This window comes from Podarcis erhardii (genome assembly GCF_964252035.2).
Source record: "Podarcis erhardii genome assembly, chromosome: 5".
Classification (NCBI taxonomy): Eukaryota; Metazoa; Chordata; class Lepidosauria; order Squamata; family Lacertidae; genus Podarcis; species Podarcis erhardii.
Genome location: NC_138509.1, coordinates 80259174 through 80276793, shown reverse-complemented (window position 1 = coordinate 80276793; position 17620 = coordinate 80259174). Strand labels below are relative to the sequence as shown.

The 17620-nt window shown below is 41.0% G+C and overlaps 1 protein-coding gene across 12 annotated transcripts in view; it reads left to right on the top strand.

Moving 5' to 3' along the window:
* The window catches only part of VEPH1 (ventricular zone expressed PH domain containing 1), a 150589-nt gene that overhangs the window by 7283 nt on the left and 125686 nt on the right, over positions 1 to 17620 (top strand). For 5 of the 12 annotated variants that reach the window (XM_081862328.1, XM_081862323.1, XM_081862325.1 and 2 more), the window contains exons 2-4: positions 13170 to 13250; positions 14879 to 15005; positions 16667 to 16859. The gene's annotated coding sequence lies outside the window, so the exon portion shown is untranslated. Of the gene's footprint in view, positions 1 to 2508; positions 2586 to 11553; positions 11892 to 12077; positions 12100 to 13169; positions 13251 to 14878; positions 15006 to 16666; positions 16860 to 17620 lie in introns of those variants that run through there. The other 7 variants (XM_081862331.1, XM_081862330.1, XM_081862334.1 and 4 more) reach the window with 5 other exon arrangements.

Here is a 17620-nt window from a genome sequence, read left to right as displayed (position 1 = left end):
CCTCTGCAGTTGGTAAATCTATAGAGTAAATGGATATAGTAAATGGATTTTAAACTGCAGGGAAGGATGGGGAAAGGAAAGGGAATCAGAAAAGGCCCTTAATTGCTAGTGGGCATAGAGAGAGGAGGCACAGTCAATGGCGTCACGAGGCAGATGGAAAACATGAGCAGTCTTCTAAACAACATCTGCACGATGGGCCCAAAGCCATCCTTAAGGACCTGACCCAGGTCCAGAAGTGAGCTCAACAAAGTTATTCAAAAATAGAGGCCAATCTAGGTTTTTACCAGGCCTATTAGACCCAGACGGCCATTAATTATAATGAGCTTTTAGGGAAACTGCATAGAAGCTTCCATGGAATGGGTGCACAGTAATGTGGAACGACAGCTCCAAATTCAGAAACTCATCAACTGGCCAAGGTTCATCCTGAGCTCCATATAAACTAGTGTTCTACATGGCAGCTATTTTCATTCATTCTATTTGAATGAAGTCATGTTATTTTTTGTAATGTGAGTTACATTTAATAAATACGAAAAGAGGGATACAACATTACGTATTTATGGAGATGATTTGGTTCACCTGCCATGCAATAGCAAAATGAATAATACATAATTCTGAAATTATGAGCTTCTTGCAACTTTGATGTATTTTTTAAACAGACAAAATGTGAATACTGTTGCAATTCGTTGTATGCTGATAGCTAAACTGATAGTTCCCCCAAGCCAGTTGTTCAAGCCCCTGGTACATGGGTGGTGTCATTTGGGCCACATGAGCAACACTGCTCACAGCCTGAACATCAGAAACAAAGGGCATGGTGTGCGCATACAGAGATATGGAGAGAAGGGTGAACGATGCTGTTACAAATTGACACCAGAAGTAATGCAATAAATAATTGTGGGTACACCCATACCATGCATTTAAAGCACATGCCTCCCCCTGCCGCCATGAATCCTGGGAATTGTAGTTTGCTGAGGGTTCTTCAAACTGTCAGTTGTAGTTTGCTGAGGGTTCTTCAAACTACAATTCCCTGGATGTTTGAGTGGAAGCCAAGTGCATTAAATGTATGGCATGGACGTAACCAGTCACATATAGCCAGCATGCTTGAGAGTGATTAATGAATGAAGGGGTCAATGCCATAGAGTAAGCTGTCTTGTCAGGTTTAGCCCATGTCATTTCCCCTCGCATTGGGAGAAAATAGGCTACCAAGCCTTTTGTTGTATTCGGTCTACATGTGAATTCAGTGCTTGAGGAGGTCTTTAACAAGTCTCTTTTGTTTCAGAAAATAATGGCATATGGAACTTACATTTTTGTATACCAATAGTTTAGGAACTTGTCCCACTTTGAAACCAAGTGGCAATGTTTTAATGCCTGTGCAACTTTTTTTGGCTGCTGTATGAAAGAGCTCATGAATCGGACCTTTGAAGAATTTTGAAAGTAAACCATTTTATAACTTAACAAGCATGTGGTCTAACTGTGTGCTAGGGAAGTGAGATATTTAGGAGTTCATTGGAAAGGGCACACTGTCAGGTTTTACAGCCTATATGTCTATATTTTTCTATGCTGCATGTTTTGCTATGTTAAGTCTTTATACTGGGGTTCTCTCACCAAAGAGTACTTGCCCCAAACTTGGGTCTTGGCTTCCAAGGATTTCCAACACATTTTGCTACACATATTCATATGAAAATAAGATTCAGAAAAAAGGGTAAAAGATCCAACCAATCGAGTTGACAAAGGAAGCTGAATGGTATATACTTACCTTTAAAGGGCAATAATATTTTGTGTCATAAATAAAAAAATGTAGTGACACAAACGTGTTTTAATGAATACTTAACAGTTAAAATGTTGTCTGCTGACATGATTGGAAAAGGGACACATAACATATTATAGTTACCATCATCTCAGCTATTCTGTAGTTCTAAGTTTTCTTTATTATTGTGGGCCCTAAGTAGTTGTGTCAAAATCTAAACCTCTCCAGGGTATCAGTGGTCAACTGTTGTAATACAGCAGGCAGAAGTTACTGCGCTGGTCTATTGGGTAAGCAAGGCTAAGGGCCAAACTCCCAGCATCTACAGCATCTACTTGGTCAATCCTTGCTGCCAACTGTGGGGTGGTGGTATTCCATATTACTAAACCCCTCTGTGCCTGAAGCTGGTTTCAAGACCTGTGCATGTACTGTCCCAGGAAGCCCACCAAGACAAGTCTAACTTCAGACCATGAAGCTCCCAATTCAGTCTGCTTCCACCCAACCTGAGCACTTTATGCAAGACACCAGGGTAGACAATGGAAGGTCTAGGTCTTGAACCAACATATTCAACCAATAAAGTTTTTTTCTTCTTAACATTAGGGCCCAGCTTTCTCTTGTATTTAAAAAAAAAATATTCTCAAAATCATTCTATTTTTAATTGAGGCTATTTTTTAATGCACTGTAATTCTTTTCTTATCAAGTGACTCTAAAAAGAGCACTGCCAAATCAAACCAACAGTCCATTTCATCCAATACCCTTTCCTACAGATGCTAACCAGATGTCACAAAGAAGCCCACAAGCAGAGCTTGGAAGGCAACAATATAAGGACCGGGGGGAAGAAAAGGTATTTGTGGCTACTGGTTGACCTGGATTTTGGAACATCGTTCCAGTGGTGGAGCTTCATGCTCCGGCACCGGGCGGGGGGCGGAGAGCAGGCGGGGGCGGGTGCACATCCTGGGGCCGTGGCGGGTTGGGGGTCAGCCACGATGGCACCCCACCAGGAATGCGCTGCCGGGGGTGGTGCGTTCCCCCCGCACTCCTCTTCCTCCGCCAGTGCATCATTCCTGTGATGTAGCGAACTAATTGTATCCATGATATTTGCCAGGGGAAGCCCTGAACACGATGAGAGGGTGATTACGTGTCCTATAGTGACTTCCAGGGCACTGCACCATGTTTTTGATCTACAATAAAGGTTTGTGATGTGTTTGCACATTTCAAAAGTAAGATTAAACTTGGCTAGAGTACCATTTATCTTTTAAAGTGTTAATCTGATTTATCTCCATTTTGCGATCTCTCTCCCTAATGTACTTGACAGCAAAATTCAATCGTTTTTACTACTGAGCTGGGCTGAAAGGCCAGTGCTCAATTTTCTGCTTCTCAATTTTTATGCAATGTGTATGCTTGGGCACTTGATAAATTCAAACCTTGGGGACAGCGCTACCAAGTTATATTGTGAACGCAAAGGACTATCTGTTGACTTATATAATAGAGATTATTGGTTTAAATTTTTTAACCTTATGAGGAAAAAAAATTGATCCTCCACAATATATTGTAGAAGTTTAGTGAGTCTTTTTTCTGTTCAGGTGCTTACTAGAAGTTGTGTATCATTTTAAAATAATGGTCTCTTTCTTGGGAGATAATATTGAACTAACTTGGGTTTTTTTATTGAATAGCAGAGTAATGAGACACAGGATAAAGATAGCATGGGAGGACTGTAATAACCAGTATGGCCAGGATCCAGAGATCTTCTGCCATTTCCAGTAGCCAGTCATTTGCTGCTTGTTTCACTGCCTCACTGTAATTTTAAGTAAAAGCTCAGGGTTTCCCCACCTTACTACCTGATCATGTGATTAAGATACTTGTAAAATATTATCATTTTTGATTAATTTTGATAGGGACTGGAGAGCTGGAACTTTGTGAATGCAACCTAGATTTCTGATCCAGCATATCTAAAATGTCTCAGTTAACAACATCAAAAATCAGCAAGTGGTGCCAATTCATGATCTATGGTGTGATTCAGTGTACTCAAACAGTAAGCCTGGAGTAAGGTATTCTCATGCTAATCTGGTTTTCCAGTGGTCGGGGTGCAGGGAGAACTGGAGTGAGGAAAGATGTAAAAACTCCATAAAAGGCCACTCAGTGAAGTCACAATGCTGTTAGCTAAACGTTTGGTGAATCATAAATCATAGGTATCATAGTTCATAGCCTTGTGATCTGACTCTGATTTTTGCTGTGGCAGCAACATAAAGAAACCTTCTTGAGATTCCTACTGCCTAAAACAATGATTACAACTAAGATGTGTTTTTATGGACTTTTAATCCTCCCGTCATATTTAATGCACATGTTCTCCATATTTGAACTATTTCATTATTAGAAATGACAGATATTCTTGAATTTAGGAGGCTTGCAAAAATCATTGCATCCTTAACACTATTATTTTAGTTGTTGGTCCTCAAGATCTACATTGTTACATGGGGGTTCTTCCAAGGCAAATTTCAACAGTCAATCTGAAAAGGTCCAGCACTGAAAAAATAAATCAAAATTAAATTCTGAAATGGTATCACATCCTTAATTTTATAAATCAGCTCTGTTATTACAAGTGGATCAGGACAATTCCTCTGACTTCTGAGTCCCACGTGGTGGGCCAAGATCTTTATATACAAGACTACAGACAGATGAAGAAAAGTATTGTTTGCCCATGTTCCAATCCCATATCCCCTTTTTCGTAATAATATGTAAGAAGCTGCCACATATCAGATCTATGTCTCAGTCTATTTGCTCATCTAGCCCAGTGTTGTCTAACAGGCAAATGTTTTCTAGAATCTTTCCCATAACTTTTAATGCCTGGGACCTCTTGCATGCAGAATCGGTGTTCTATGCTGAGCCTCTCTCCCAAATAGTTTGGAGACCTTTTTTTGGCATTCAAAGTGCAGTATCTGAATAAGAAATAATCAGGCATACAGCAGAAGTACCTTCCTCTTAAAGTTGAATTAAACTGTACTGCTTACCTTAGTCATACTTGGGATGTATTTGTTCAAGGCAGGTGGTCTTCAGTGCAGCTCCTGAAGCTTTTAAAATATATTAAGAAAAGTATGCAACATTTTGGCAGCTGAACTGGTCAAGTACTCCAGTAGTGGAGTACGTATCTCAAATGGCACGTCCAACCATGCCTCATACTTCGGTGAGTTCAAAGCATCACCTAGGAGCTCAGCAGCTCAGTAATGCTCTTCAATTAGCACAGAGTGCTCCAGAGTTCATCAAGTATGCAACTCAATTAGCAAAGCTCCCTGGATTGGTAACAATAGTGACATGAAATGCAGTTCTCCAGGCCAATAAAATATGCAGCTCAATTAGCAATCCATGCAGGTTGAAAATTAAAATATGTAACTTGATCTTCCAACTAGAAGATGGATGACTAGTTAAATTTTCAGCCTATCCATTAACAACAGTTGCCGTGTTTGTATGATGGGGATGAGAAATACCAACCGTGATACTTGCTCAGTTTTACCATTCCTTTGCTGATCTGTGCACCCCCGGCTTACTGAGAATTGATCTACACTTTGCATGGAATCAGGTGGTAGAATTCTGGATAGTACCACTTCAAATTGCAGGTGGGGAATTATATTTTAAAATTATAGTTTTGAATTGTGCTTTTCTGTTTTACTTATGGTTATTGTACATAGGTGTGTTACAGTCCATTTTGAATGTCTTTGTGCAAAGGCAGTGGCTAACATAATCAACCAATATATACCTTTAAAAAAATGTTTTCCCATTGTTAACATGTCAGAGATTATTCGTGTTAATTTACTATGAGCAGGGAACATAGGAAGCTGCCTTATATGGAGTCAGACCATTGGTCTATTTAGCTCACTGTTGATTGGTAGTAGCTCTCCAGAGTTTCAGACAGAAGCCTTTCTCAGTCCTACTTGCAAATGTCAGGGTTTGAACCTGGGACCTTCTGCATGGAAAAGAGATGTTCCACCATAGGCATGCACAGCACATTTCATTAGGGTGTGCATCCAGGAGATTTTTATTTTTTATTTTGCAAACATTTATTGAATGTTCATGCTCAATACTAAATGACACTATATTTAATTCATCAAACAAACTAAATAAATTAAAACTTTTTAAACTAACAACTAAACTAAGAAAATAAACTAAGAAACTTAAAAAACGAGATACAAAATACCATTTGTTGCTGCAGTGATAATCAGGCATATGCAAAGAGATAGTCAATTTTCATGATCTTTATCTTTAACCAGATAATGAGCTAACCGAGATTGACCAAAGCAGATGAAGGTTTCTTCATCTTCCTTTCCCAGAGAGTCTCCACAAAAGGTGGTGAGCTTGGTGGGTGGTGGAAGAAGAGAGAGACAGAGTCATGAGACAGAGACAGATGTAGGCAGAAGAAAAAGGCTGGAATGGATCTGCAGTGTCTGTCTATGTCTGTCTTTAGAAGCAGTGGTGGGGTGATTGGCACTGGAGGAGTCCCTCCTCCTCCATTGCTGCTGCCATTGGACCCATGGCTTCCACCACTTCCAGATACAGAAACAGGCAGACACTGCAGTTCCATTCAGGATCCATCCCAGTGTTTTTCTTCTGCCAGTATCTCTGTCTGCTTGCTTTCTTCCCTACTGCCACTTCTCCATGGGTCATGTCAGCTGAGCGAGCCAGGTGTCTAATGCATGCTCACCCCTTTCCACGATCCCCGAACAGACCTGTTCAGAGAGCAGACCTGGCACATCTGGTGCACACACCTGTATGCTCCACCACATCATCTGCAATCTGAAATGGTGCAGTATGGATTCCCACCACACAGTATGGATGCAGTATGGTGCAGTATGGATTCCCATAATGTGGACAACAGTAAATTTTGAATTAAAAAAAATGACTCAGTTGAGGAATGGAGGAATGTGGTTGTACAAGAAGGTGGCTTGTAACCTCATCTTGGAACTTCAAAACTCACCCTCAGAAATCATCCCACTGACTCCCACAACTTCAGAACATTGTTTAGTCCCCTGTATCTTGCTGAATTGACATTCTGTATGATTTAGACAAAGGTCCGTATAGTTAAAGCCATGGTTTTCCCAGTAGTGATGTATGGAAGTGAGAGCTGGACCATAAAGAAGGCTGATCGCCAAATAATTGATGCTTTTGAATTATGGTGTTGGAGGAGACTCTTGAGAGTCCCATGGACTGCAAGAAGATCAAACCTATCAATTCTTAAGGAAATCAGGCCTGAGTGCTCACTGGAAGGACAGATCCTGAAGCTGAGGCTCCAATACTTTGGCCACCTCATCAGAAGAGAAGACTCCCTGGAAAAGACCCTGATGTTGGGAAAGATGGGGGGCACAAGGAGAAGAGGACGACAGAGGACAAGATGGCTGGACAGTGTTCTCGAAGCTACAAACATGAGTCTGACCAAACTGCGGGAGGCAGTGGAAGACAGGAGTGCCTGGCGTGCTCTGGTCCATGGGGTCACGAAGAGTCGGACACAACTAAATGACTAAACAACAACAACATGTATATGAGACACAATATAGTTTTATCACATTATAAGTTGAATTAAACTGTACTGCTTACCTTAGTCATACTTGGAAGTATTTGTTCAAGGCAGGTGGTCTTCAGTGCAACTCCTGAAGCTTTTAAAATATATTAAGAAAAGTATGCAACATTTTGCCAGCTGAACTGGTCAGGTACTCCAGTAGTGGAGTATGTATAAGAATTCAGGGTCCGGGAATATCTTGACGTATGGAAGCGCATGTCAGCAGTGCCATTTTTGCCGTTTCCCCATAAAAATAGCTCAAAAACTATATGTTTTGGTGTTTTTGCTAAATTTCCTACTTTGTTAATGGGCTACATCTCAACTAAAAATCAACTTGAGGTAACCCTTTTAAGATTTGGCTAGGCTATAATCAGTGCTTTTTTCTGGGAGGACACAGGGGTACGCATACCCCTAAACATTTTGTGGACTTAAGTTTGGCCTCATTGAGGGGCAATATTTCAATATGAGTAGAAAAATGAGAGTACCCCTAAACATATTTTTTTTGGGAGGGGGGGAGCACTGGCTATAGTCTGGTGTATACATCTTCGCTTGTAATGTGATTTCATTTATTTGTTTGGTTTGGCCCTAATGCAGAGACCCAGTCCTGGTCTTGTTGTGTGTTATCTTATAATCTTATATCTGATGGCGTGCATCCATGTATGGTGTTTTTTCTTTCTTTCAAGATTATATGTTTCCAGTATGATTTCCTACTTATATGAAATCAACAGAGCTGATTTTTAAAATTAAAATATTCAATTGATAGACCATAATGGTTAATTATTTACAAGCAAGTTTCAGTTTAAAATGATATTGTAACTGTCAGCATTATCATTATTAAAATTAAAATGCATTCTTTGAGAAGTAGTTAACATACCTCATTTAGATTAAGTGTCATGAATACCAAAACATTTTTCTCCCTATAAGTACATAATTACATCTAGGTAAAATAGTTTCTTTATTTAAGCCCTAGGACAGTAAATTCAACACTGCAACTCTCTATAGAAGAACAAATAGAGTTGCAAGTGTTTGATAATTTCCCTTGCTCTTTTCTGTACCTTTTCCAATTTTGTGGTATCCTTTCTGAGATTATCAATTATTTTAATTATTTGCCTTAGCCATAAGCAACTGCAAATCCACCTTAAAACAAATATGCGGGTGTTTTATTTCTAATATCCCCAAACCACATTAGCTAATACTCCTAGCATAACTAATTTATGAGTCCTATCCAGCCAGGTTATAAAGAAAAACTTTCTCAATATCACTATCTCAGCAGCATTTGGAGTGAATTTAAAATTGCATTCATGTACACAGATTGTTCCCCTTTTCTTGCTAGCTAGTCAGGCAAAGGATGCAGCAGACCAAGTAATTATCATAATTTGCTTGCTAGCAAGCATTCTCATTCCTGAACAGGGGAACAAAAGAGACACTGTGCAAAAATGGGGCCAAGAGGCTGTTTCTATATTTAGCATAAATGGGAAATGTCCAGCCAAGTTAAGCATTTTTAAGTCCTGTTGATGTCAAGTGGATTGTGGAGCATATGCTTATATATCTGACTGACTCATGCTGTAAACTGCAGTCTAAGGGCCAAACTCAACATGACCCAACAAAATTGTGTGAATGCAGCTAACACACACACACACACACACACACGCGCGCGCGCTTCTTCTTTGGTAATCACTTGTAACCAAGTAAGATTTTCTTCCATGAACATGTCTTAACAGTGAGTCTGTAAGTGACTATAGAGACCAATTCTGGATCCACATGTCCTTCCACAGTGGGGACACAGGCTTCCGGGCTGGAGTTGATCACGGTGAGGGTTTGCCAAGTGTGCCTTCCTCTTAGCGTGTTTCTCCCTTTTGTCCTGAATTCAAGAGTCTTCAAAGCCCATGACACCGTTGTTCTCCAATTGGAGTCCTCGCAGGCCTCTCAGTACTGTTCTTTCTGGCTAGGCTTCTTTCAAGATTCTGGTCCCAAAGTTCTGCTATGGGTTTTCTCTCTAACCCTTCAAGCTCTACTTCCTCTGACCACGAGCCTAAACCCTCTACCAGAACAGACTTTGAGCTCTCTTTCTCTTTGTTATCTTGGCTTTGCGGCTTATCTTGGGTACCTCGCAACTACACCCTCGGGCTAGGTAATCCCTTCACAGATTTACCCTTCCCCCTCCAGGTGTATTGTTTTTCCTACCGAATCCTACCAGTTGTCAGTGTTTATACTACATTTTTAAAGATTTGCCTTGAGAGAGTCTTTGAACCTCTTTGTTGACTACCAGCATTATACTTACCATTTTTAAGTTTGGAATACAGCAGTTGCTTTGGAAGACGATAATCAGGCACCCACACAACATGACCAGTCCAGCGAAGCTGGTGTTGAAGAATCATTGCTTCACTCTTTCATGTGAAGGGGAAGCACCCTTGGGACTGCAAGGGGTGGGGAGGAAAAGGTTTATAATCCCTCCCACTTCACCTTGCAGAGAATGAAAATGGCTCCCTTTGCCAACAATGCTATTTGAATTCTTCCCGCTGGCCCTTCTTTCATATCCAAAACAAAAACATCCTTGAAACAAAGGAAATCTCTCATACCTGCCCACCTTGATTGTATCCACCTGCTGTTGGTATTGTGTTTGATGGCTACAGGCTACTTACGACATTGATTATTATTATATTGCATTTATATCCCACCTTTTCCTCCAAGGAGCTCAAGGTGGCACACATGCTTTCCCCCTGCCCTCTTCCTTCAATCTCCACACCAACCCTGTGAGATGGATTAGGCTGAGGGACAATGACTGGCCCAAGCATCATGGACAAGCAGGGACTTGAACCCTGATCTCCCAGGTCCTATTCTGACACAGTAACCACACTGGCTAGGAATCACCTAGTAGGAAACCACCTGGTAGGAATCAGAAAGTGAAACGGACAGGACCAATGCTAATGAGCAGACATGGCAGGGGAAACCAGGAGACTCAAATGAGGGCTCAGCTCCAGGATTTGTGCGCCAGGGGGAGCTTTGGAGAAGGCACACCCAAGGAACCCCTTCTGATCTCATGTGTGAATTTTCGCATAGTGCCTTTGAGTTTCTTGGGTGTCTTGGGCAAAACGAGAACAGGGCCACTGGCTGTTGTTGTTGTTGTTTAGTCGTTCAGTCGTGTCCAACTCTTCGTGACCCCATGGGCCAGAGCACTCCAGGTGCTCCTGTCTTCCACTGCCTCCCGCAGTTTGGTCAAACTCATGATGGTAGCTTCGAGAACACTGTCCAGCCATCTCTTCCTCTGTTGTCCCCTTCCCCTTGTGCCCTCCATCTTTCCCAACATCAGGGTCTTTTCCAGGGAGTCTTCTCTTCTCATGAGGTGGCCAAAGTATTGGAGCCTCAGCTTCAGGATCTGTCCTTCTAGTGAGCACTCAGGGCTGATTTCCTTCAGAATGGAGAGGTTTGATCTTCCTGCAGTCCATGAGGCTCTCAAGAGTCTCCTCCAGCAGCATAATTCAAAAGCATCAATTCTTTGGCGATCAGCCTTCTTTATGGTCCAGCTCTCACTTCCATACATCACTACTGGGAAAACCATAGCTTTAACTATACGGACCTTTGTTGGCAAGGTGATGTCTCTGCTTTTTAAGATGCTGTCTAGGTTTGTCATTGCTTTTCTCCCAAGAAGCAGGCGTCTTTTAATTTCATGGCCACTGGATCTTTTGCCAAATGAAAAAAAAAATGATGCTGCCTTATAATACATCGACCATTGTCCGCACTTGGAGATGCCAGTGACTGAACCTGGGACCTGCTTGCAAGAGAAATGCTGTACTGCTTAAGCTATTGCCCTTCCCATAAATGCATCTGACAGTTGCTCAAGCTGGCTGCCCTCAGAAGCCAGTCCCATTAGGGCTATATAGGTCATGCCAACACAGTCTGTCATATCCAGGGATCCAGCGTTTGCATAAATCCATATAACACTTTAAGTTTTAAATTGGGGGTTTGGTGCAATGCCAGGTACTGTTTTTGAAAGGCTCTCCACAATCCTTCTTTAGCCTCTTGTATTCCTAAAAAAAAAAAAAGAGAAAAAGTTCAGTCTCCTAACTTTTCTTTCCCTGATAAGAGGCCCTACGACTTATATTAACTTCTAAAAAATGCTCTTTGCTAGGTTGAGCAGTTTATTCATTAACTGAATAGAGAAGCACTCATCTCCTCTTTCAGGAAGAAAAACAAAACAAAGAACCCCAACCCTGTACTATTAGAACCGTAAAAAAAAAAAAAAAAAATAGAACCGTAATGATTCAAAGGCGCAAATCTACTCCTGCTGCCTTTTTCACTCCGGCCACTTAAGTTTTGTAACCAATTAATCTGGTTTTGGAGTGGCGGAGTTTGGGGAGAGAAATAGAGGGAAGATATTTGTTTGCTTGATTCCACATGACAACTCCAGGGTAACTGAATAGACTGTACGGTTGGTTTGACAAGGCAGAACATTCAGCCAGCAGCTTCACATACCAGAGGCAGGGGGTTGGCAGGCGGACTCTGACAGTTGTAATGGATTTTATCAGAATTTCTCCAAAGGCTTGACTGTTTTCTCTTCAAATATTAATGCTTTGCAGAGGGGTTGTTTGCCCCTCTTTCTGCAAGGTAATGAATAACTATTAACTTAAACCAATATGCATTCCTATTAGTTTTTTCACTGATGAATAATGAATTGTGTGCGGGGTTGGGGGGGGGACAGAGCCTCAGATTTATGCATGTCAAAACACCAAAGTTGATTTCTGAGGGAGCATAAAACGCAACCTTAGAAGTTGTGGCGGTTTGGGAAACGACATGGCTATTGCTACAGATGTTTGTGTGTGAACTGGCATTGATGTTGCTCTTTAATATGTGGGCTGGATCTGGTGTGAATTGGGTTCAGATGCTACTGGAAGAGGAAGCAGGCTCTGTTAGACCGTGCTGTTTCACTCTGTACATAAAGATTGATTCTTTTCACCTTTCTTAATTTCACTTCAGTTCTCTGGGACAACACATTTTCTCTCTCGCTGCCTTCGTTTACAAAATGCTGTATTGTGGCAGCCTTAATTTGGGGGCAAGTTCAGTTTAGGAGAACAAAAATATCATTGTTTCATTGCAGAGTTTCTTTAATAGATGTCTAGTTGCCAGTCACTGAGGCAGACCCCAAGAGAATTGAGGAAACGCTATGTAGTTGCACTCACAATGGATTCTGAGGGTCCCAGTCAACTGATTGTGATATTTTGAATCGAGCTTTTTCTGAGTTTAGGCTTCTCTGGGATGCTCCATTCTGTCTGTCTCCAGTTTAAACCAAAATCAAGTTTTTCTAAAAGTTTGTAATGTGTCTAGAACTGTTTTGGCTCACCTAAGTACTAATACACTAAATATTATGAAAATAAATCATAACTAACAACAACATGTTACGCATGCTTACTCAGAGGTAAGTTTCACTGTGTTCAAAGGGGCTTACTCCCAGATTGTATGTGGAATTGTATTTTGGTTTCTCATTTTTCCAATTTTAAGTTCATTTCTCCATATTTTGATATCAGTTTGCAATTTTTAAAAAGTTCTTATGAAAAGTAAGCAGAATTATAGTGCAAATTTTCCCTAAGATATGCATTTTTGTATGCAATTTTGCCCAATATAATGTTTTTTTGCATATGAATTTCCCCCCAGCATAATGCATTTTTGTATATTATTTTTCACTAATATATTATTTTTATGCACACTTTACCCTAGTATCTTGGTACATATTACTTGCCTGGAGAACTACACTGCAAAATTTGGAGAAGTGTGAATTTCAAAGGATGGCTGTATTTCGGTTTACAAATTTGTTTAGCAATGTATGAATTAGGTTGGTTCACCTTTAAATGTGAACTGAATTGAATTTCTCCCCATCCACACTTCCAGGTCAGTGAATACAAGACTTCAAACTAACAGCGCAATCCAGCATGAATTAAGCCCCTTAAATTCAGTGGGGCTTACTCCCAGGTAAGTGTTTCTAGGGTTATATCCTTATCTACTTACGTTTTGTCAACCCTGCACCTCTTAACCTTCAACTCTTCATAGAAACATTAATTTGGGATTTAATACTCAGTGCAGAAGTATTGCACAGTAGAAGATTATAAAATAACATTGTGCTATTCCTTCATATTCTGCAAATGTATTATTGCTGCTCAGTTGTCACTAAACAGCTCAGAAGGATACATGAACGGCTCAAATACTGTAGCAAATGTTAGCTACATTTGTTTCAGCATTTCAGGCAATAGTCTTCAAAGAACTGTTGTCCTGTAATAACCTGATCATGGGCATTTATGTTGATCTACTAAATTCGGAAGGACATATTGCCTGTACCTGATCCCAGGTGTTGGTCATGTTTCTAATCTAATGGTTAAAAGGGGGCGGGGTTTGCTTCTGATTCTGGCTGAAGAATCACCTCACAAATAAAAATATATAATATGTTCACAGCCTTTAAAATGTAGGTTTACAGTGGTACCTCGGGTTACATACGCTTGAGGTTACACACTCCACTAAGCCAGAAATAGTGCTTCAGGTTAAGAACTTTGCTTCAGGATAAGAACAGAAATCGTGCTGTGGTGGCGCGGCGGCAGCAGGAAGCCCCATTAGTTAAAGTGGTGCTTCAGGTTAAGAACAGTTTCAGGTTAAGAACGGACCTCTTGAACGAATTAAGTACTTAACCTGAGGTACCACTGTATTTTAATTTAACAAAGTGGAGTGGATTTTATGACCTCCTTTTGTCAAGGAAGGAAAACTACATCCTCATGATAAGTATTATACAGACTAAAGTCAATCCTAAAGCTATATCCCCCAGGTTAGGGTCTAGCAGGTCTCCAGCTGAGCATATCTACTTCTTAGCCTCGCTCAGCTGGGACACAGCTGGCTGAACATAGCCTGGTGGTTCTTAAGCTGATATAAGTGCTGAAAAGTGAGCATTCTGGGGGTATTGTGGAGTGGGACAGGAGGAGGTTTTCGGCTGGATCCTAAGTTTCTCCAGCATTGGCACATGGTGTGGCATAAATTAATCCAGTAAAAGGGAGGCTGTAGCAAAATATTCTGGGTGACGCTGTGGTCTAAACCACAGAGCCTAGGACTTGCCGATCAGAAGGTCAGCGGTTCGAATCCCCCCGATGGTGTGAGCTCCCATTGCTCGGTCCCTGCTCCTGCCAACCTAGCAGTTCGAAAGCACGTCAAAGTGCAAGTAGATAAATAGGTACCGCTCTGGCAGGAAGGTAAACGGTGTTTCCGTGCACTGTTCTGGTTCACCAGAAGCAGCTTAGTCATGCTGGCCACATGACCCGGAAGCTGTAGGCCGGCTCCCTCGGCCAGTAAAGCGAGATGAGCGCTGCAACCTCAGAGTCGGTCACGACTGGACCTAATGGTCAGGGGTCCCTTTACCTTAACAAACTATTTTACAGCTTCTGCTGGGATTTTGGCCAGCTCAGCCAATAGTAGCCCTGTCCCTGAACAGAGTTTGGATTGAGCATACTTTATGCCATCTTAATTTAAACCGTCATAATTTATGCTGGCTTCCATACTTAGGATTGCTCCCTAAGCATCTACATCTGATTGATCTGTTTTTTCTTTCTATAATTGATTAGGGTTCAAAAACTGGAATGTAGAACAAGAGGCTTTTGCTGGACTAGGTCAGTCCTTCTATTCCTCTGAAGTCAAACTATCTACCTATGAGGTATCACCAGAAACTTCTGCTGGGTAATTTGGATACAGGTAGGCCTACCAACCAGGAAATATGTTAGCGGCCCAACCAGTAAAACTGTATTTTATCATGTCACCCATACTGGTGTCTGGAGAGGAGGTAAAGTCTATATTTTTCTACACTGTGCCTCAGACCTGTTGGGTTCCACTTGTTCTGCCCATCCCTGATGCTGGACACCAGTATTTTGGAAAACCTTTTTTTAAAAAATCTATTTATTGTAGTTAAATATTTTTACAACAGTTTTCTGCCCAGATTGATATTCAGGGCATCTTTTAATCATCAAAAAGATTAAAACATCATTAAAAACAAACATAAGATTAAAAAAAAATATAGTCACTAATTATTAAAATCCCCTAAACTTAAAGCTGTCAAAAGATTTCACAGGAGAAGAATAAAACCCCAGACTAGCAGAGATCTGGTGAAGCAAAGGTGTGTGTGTGTGGTTTTGTTTTTATTTTTTAAAATTCATTTTAAAAAAACCATGAAGAAAGGGGTCCATCTGGCTGCCTGAGAGTTGTGGGCACGACAAACGACAAGATCCTGTCTTGCACTCCAGCAGCCAGATGAGCCTCTGAGCATAACAGGATGTGAAGCAAGGCATTTTGAATGACTGCAGTGCTTGGACAGGTTGATATGAGAGAAGGCAGCCTTTCAAGTTGGCCACACCAGAAGTATGCTAAAATGTATGCTGAGATTTAAAGAAACTCTTGCGTATTGTAGATTTCCAACTTTTCTTTTCCTACCAGTGCTGCAGCAGAGGCAGCTCCTAAATGGGTCTAGAATATAATATAATAAGTCAGATTTCTGGTCCATCTAGCCCAGCCTTTCTTAACCTTGGGTCCCCAGATTTGCTGGACTACAACTCCCATCATCCCTAGCTAGCAGGAGCACTGTTCACGGATGATGGGATTTGTAGTCCAACAACATCTGGGTACCCAAGGTTGAGAAAGGCTGATTTAGCTCAGCTTGTCTGCAATGACTGGCAGCAGCTCTCCAGGGTCTCCGATGGGACATTCCCAGTTGTTCTACCTGGAGATGCCAGGGACTGAACCTGGAACCTCAGGCTTGCAAAACACATGCTCTACCACTGTGGATCTTTGGGTTTTGCCCATCTACAGGAACATAAGCTCTAACGACAATGAAAAACATGTATATATCCCCAAATTAGACTCTTTATAAAACCATCTTTATAATAACTTTCCCTCTGTAATAAATCTCCCCCTTTCAATATGGTAAGGAATCTTTCAAGTTAGTAATGTGAAATTTGTAAGTGAAAATGACAGTGTGTGTACAGTGGTACCTCGGGTTAAGTACTTAATTCGTTCCGGAGGTCTGTTCTTAACCTGAAACTGTTCTTAACCTGAGGTACCACTTTAGCTAATGAGGTCTCCTGCTGCCGCCGGAGCCCGATTTCTGTTCTTATCCTGAAGCAAAGTTCTTAACCTGAAGCACTATTTCTGGGATAGCGGAGTGTGTAACCAGAAGCGTGTGTAACCTGAAGTGTATGTAACCCGAGGTACCACTGTATAGAGAACCATATAGATGAACACTAATTCTTGGGACAGCTTCATTAACAATAAGCAGTATAAAGAGCTGAATTTACAAGTGCAAAGTATAAAACATATGCAGAACAACTTGGACTGAATCACTTCCCTGAATACTTTGGTTGCAGCTGGCATCTTTATTTGCTTATGTGAGTTTACATACTGTCTATGGCCTGGTTAGTCAAAATGAAGGGCAGGAGGCCGTCGTGACAGAAGGAAACTGAGACACATGTAAGAAACAATGGCTGTTTTGTAGGAAGTGTCTCAATGTATGTGTCTGATCCCATGGGAACTGCAGTAGCGCATACATGCTTTGTGGAAGTAAGATGCTCTCTTTCAAGATATTGTTAATCCTTTCCTTTCACTGGAAATATATTTGTGAATGTTGTTGAAAAGTTGCCTGGGAGATTCTATGAATTCTACAACAATAAAAATACAATCCCTGGAAGGATGCAAAGGATGGCAAACATGTTATGGCCAAAGATAGTGAAGAGGAAAATTTATTATTATTACTATTATATAGTTATTTATTTATACCCTGCCTTTTTCCCTGACAGGACTTGAATATTATCCAGAATGAGAAAATGAACACTTGGTACTCAAAAGTTACAATTTGCCACATGTCTGATGAAGGTTTTGGATTGAAACCAGTCTAGTTTCATTGATTTTAAACTGGCTTTAAGGATAAACCTTGCTAGCCAGAATGCCTGCATCATTTCATTAAAATCAATGCAAACATGGCGTTTAAGTTGAACCAAGTCAGGTCTGGGTTGCGTTTCATATTTAAGGTTGGGTTAGAGAATTTGTGATTAATAAATTGTGTAGAATGTAGATTCACACACCTGTTTTCAGCATCAGAACAAACAGGCCATCAGGTGAGACATTATTGTGTTGGGTTTCATCCCACTGTTTGGAAGCTACTTCCCCCAAAGTCAATTTAGGTAGCCCCACCATCCCTGGCCAAAACATTCCCTGCAAACATATTGCTGCTATGTTACTTTTAAAGGCATGGACATAAACTATCAGAATGTAAAAGCTAGTTTTAAATGTGTGTTGTTGAAATCTCCGCACAGTTTGCCTCA